The sequence below is a fragment of the Cetorhinus maximus genome, chromosome 23 (assembly GCF_964194155.1).
Source record: "Cetorhinus maximus chromosome 23, sCetMax3.hap1.1, whole genome shotgun sequence".
Lineage (NCBI taxonomy): Eukaryota > Metazoa > Chordata > Chondrichthyes > Lamniformes > Cetorhinidae > Cetorhinus > Cetorhinus maximus.
The window spans coordinates 52,914,840-52,919,017 of NC_135901.1; the positions used below are offsets into that span (position 1 = coordinate 52,914,840).

Below are 4,178 nucleotides of genomic sequence, written 5' to 3' on the forward strand. Positions count from 1 at the left end.
CATTAATGTGTCGCTCAATTAGTCTCGTGACAAATCTTGTGCTGGAAATGACAAGAAAACTCGCTGAATTTGCTCCGTGTTTTGGTTTCAAAAGAGCCGAATACAAGGTAAGAAAGTACATCTCGCTCGAATGGGTTATAAAATGGCAGAATGACCTGTGCTGTTGGGAAACATAAAATTATAGAAAGTTACAGCACAGAAAGAGGCCATTCGGCCGGGCGCGCTGCTTTTAAAGAGCAGTTGCGATTGGTTGATCCATTGGTTTGCCAGTGTAAACAGGAGGCAGCAAAATTCGCACTTCTCCCACCCATATTTTCCCTCACACCAACATTTCTATAGTCAGTGCTTTGCAAACAGCCCTTCTCCTCTCTTCTTCTTTCACTGCCACTCATGAGTGTGATGTTTTCCGGCTCTGAGGCGAAACTTAAACTCTCACTCCTCTGATCCTGGTGGAATTTTTAAACGTTTGAATCGAACCCAGGCCGCGGTGGTGAAAGCGCCGAACCCTAACCACTAGACCACCAGGGAAGTTGCGACCGTACTTTTCGATTCGGCTTATCTACGCTGCTTTTGCCGATTGTTCTTCAGTTCAGATCTCTTTCACCATAAAACTGCCTGTTTAGGTTCAAGATAAACGACTTCTTCAGCCAATGAAAACAACGGTTGCTGTGAGCTGGAACATGAAATTGACAGTGAGGTGAAATAGTCCCACAAGCTGCTCATGTGTAACTTTCAATTTCCAAAACCCTCCACCCTATTCGCTGTTGGTCCAATGGAAGCGCCAATCCCGAGTCACTGAACATCAGGGAAATGACCAATAAGGCTTGACATTTGGATTATGGAGGCAACTTTTGACTTTTTTTATTATTCCCGATCTCCTCCAGAGACAACTTTCTCCGATCAAATGGTCTGTTTAGGTTGAACACAGGAGACTTCTTCACCAATGAGAAGAACCATTGCTGTTAGCTGGAACATGAAATCGGTACTTTCCTCCTTTAAGACAGTTCTTAAAGCCTCCCCCTTTGACCGAGCTTTTAGTCATCTGACCGAATATGTGGCTCGGTGTCACACTTTGTTATATAATGATCCTGGGGAACGCCTTGTGACGTTTCATTAGGTTAAAGGCGCTTTATATATACAAGTTATTGTTGTTGTAGGATAAATATAGAAAGGGCCAATCTCCTGTTTTATCTTTCACGCTGATATTTTTCTCACCGACATTTTAACCTGAACTAATGTGAATCAAGTTTGTGACATTAAAAACGTTTTCACCCCCTCAGGGAACTGAACCACATTGACAATCACATGGGAACAGACACAGCGAGATATACACCGAGAGTGACAGAGGCCTGAGGAGAGACACACACCCAGAAAGCAAGGATGTCACCAGTGTCTGTTCCATTTCCGAAAGCAAATTCCCTGAATGTTGACAAATGAATGGGAATCAAAAAAAACGAACGTATTTGGATAGGTTTCCTTCTAATTATCTGATAATTAATTTGGTTAAAATCACAAATGGTGAAAACTTTACTCAGCAGGATTCCAACCCTCGTGTTCATATTTACAACAAACGTTAATTATCGAACTGTCGCTCACACTCAAGTAAACAAGTTTGGATAATGCTCTTGCCAGGTTTAACACCGCAGCTTCATCATATGTGAAGCGAATATGACCCCCACTCGCCTCTATAAACCCTGCGCTGTAAAGAGCCCATTATAAATTGTTGTGGGGGAAAGGCGGGCGTGTGAAATTGATTGAGTTGCTCTTCCAGAGAGCCAGCACAGACACGACGGGCCGAATGACTTATTTTGTCGCCATCTCTGATTTGACAAGAACACATCTGAGCTCTGGAGCAGCTGTTACTCATACCTCAATGTTTAAGGTGACGGATTTGAAATCCATTGGGTTTTCCCCCTGTAGGTTTGAATCCTGCTGACTACAGTTCCCATTATTCCTCATTTTATCCAGGTGCCGCCAACCTCATCCCTGCGGCTCCTGTGAAACTGACAAGGCGACACACGGCAGAGATTCATCACTGAAAGAAACTGACACACGTTAAATTCTGCCGCTTTCATGTCGCATCTTTTAACTTCCTGTTCTCCCTCTCAGACGTTTCCAGGCCGGTCAAATGTCATTCGTTTGGAACTTTACCCTAGTCCTCGTCCACTGATTATGGTCAACTTTCCGGGCATTGTAGTTGGCAATTGGCCCCATAGCTCAGTGGTTAGAGCACTGGTTTCGTAAACCAGGGGTCGCGAGTTCAACTCTCGCTGGAGCCTGTGGCTAAGGTTTAGCTGATGAAACCAAATTCCGTGGAAAAGTGGGCGATGGGCTGGACAATGAGAGGCTGCAAAGTTAGATGGGTTAGGTGATTGGTTAGCAAGACGGCAGGAAATGTAGCAAGTCTGAAGTTACTACGTCTTAAAAATATTTTTTTTAAAAACCAACAAGGCAGCGCATTTTTCAAAAGCTGAGAAAGTTATGTACTGGTGTTCAAAGAGACTTTTTGTACAAGGAATGCAGAAGTTGCATCAGTCTGTGTAGTACCATTGGTCAGTGCATTCGGCTGTTAACTGAAAGCTTGGTGGTTCAAAAGCACTCAAAGACGAAGCTTTCAATGTTTTCCCTCCCCCCCCCACCCACCTTACACCTCCCCCCATCTCATCAAAATTCATTGTCACACAGATCCAGGTTGTCAATGACAGCAAGAAAAATTTCCACAAATGTTGCCAGTTCTGCTGTTCTGCAGTGAATTTCGAATCAGGGAATCCTCGGTGTCTAAAGCAAATGTGATAACCACCACACATCAAAAACAAGCGCAGCTCCTTGCAAACGACTGAGAACGTCAAACCGTGCAGTCTTAGTGCACTTCTGAACCTTGCTTTGTGGAAGTATAATTCGGCTGAAAACCTTAGCCATGCGGCAGAGAAATTGATCTAATGTTAGAATCATCAGATAACACAGCACATCAGCAGCTCATTCAACACCTCACACATGTGCGCACTATCTTAGTGCAATTCGGCCCCCATCCTTCTCCGTTCCTTAAGGACAGTGCATTTTTCAGAATATCATTCGAAACCTGGGAAGTATAAATGTCACATGGCTGTGAGATAATACAATCATTGACTATTTCACAAAAAAACAGCAACGATGCAACTTTTCCCCACTCTGTATTTTGATAATGCTACTTCCTGGTTTCAAACCGAGAACCATTCGTGTATGAGGTGACCGTGATCCCCACTGCCCTGCACAAACCCTGCGCTGTAAAGATCCCAATGGAGCTGTCTGGAATGTTAAACGGTGACGTCATGCAGCAGCACTTTGGGTCTTTGTTTTGAAGAAATGGAATTCGGCTGTTCTCATTAGGAATGCTGGAGACAGACTGATCAACAATGTCATCATCAAATGGCACAGAGCAGTAAGAGGACCTTCCACCCATGATGTCAATGTCCGCATTTTTTAAAAAGAGCTGATGGACTCGTCTCCATTTCCTTCTCTCTTTCTCGAGAGTATTATCTTTGAGGCTCTGCTTCTTAATTTGGTGCCTATCTCTTCATACTTACTACGCAGAATTTCTTTCCTTGTCCTGTCTATGTCATTAGTACCTACATGTACCATCATAGCTGGATCCAACCCCTCCCAATGCAAGTTCCTCTCCATCCCTGAGCAAATGTTCCAAACCCTGGCACCAGGCATGCAACAGAGCCGTCTGGACTCTCGCTCTTCATTACAGAGAAGAGTGTCAATACCCCTCACCATACTGTCCCTTACTGCCATTACATTCCTGTTTTCTCCCCACAGTTGAACAGCTCCCTGTACCATGGTGCCATGGCTAATTTGCTCCTCCACCTTGCATATTTCCTTTTCGTCCACACAGGTTGTGAGCACCTCAAACCTGTTTGACAATTGCAACGTCTGAGGCTCCTCCACTACTGTCTGCTCGGTCCCTTTACCTGCCTCACTCACGGTCACATCCTCCTGGCCCTCACCACTAACCACAATAGATTACTCAATTTTTAAAGGCATGACTATCATTTGGAACGAAGAGCCCATGTATTTTCCCCCATCCCTTATGTTGCGCAGTGTCTGCAGTTTGGCTTCTAGATCAATAATCCTGATCCAGAATTCTTCTAGCTGTTTACATTTTCTGCAGACGTGTTTGTCCTGGATCACCTTGG

The 4,178-nt window shown here is 44.4% G+C and overlaps 1 non-coding gene across 1 annotated transcript; it reads left to right on the forward strand.

The window, feature by feature from the left end:
• The first annotated feature begins 2,206 nt into the window (after window positions 1–2,206).
• trnat-cgu (transfer RNA threonine (anticodon CGU)) lies at window positions 2,207–2,279 on the forward strand. Its single transcript has one exon. It is a non-coding gene; the product is annotated as a tRNA-Thr (tRNA).
• Window positions 2,280–4,178: the final 1,899 nt, after the last annotated feature.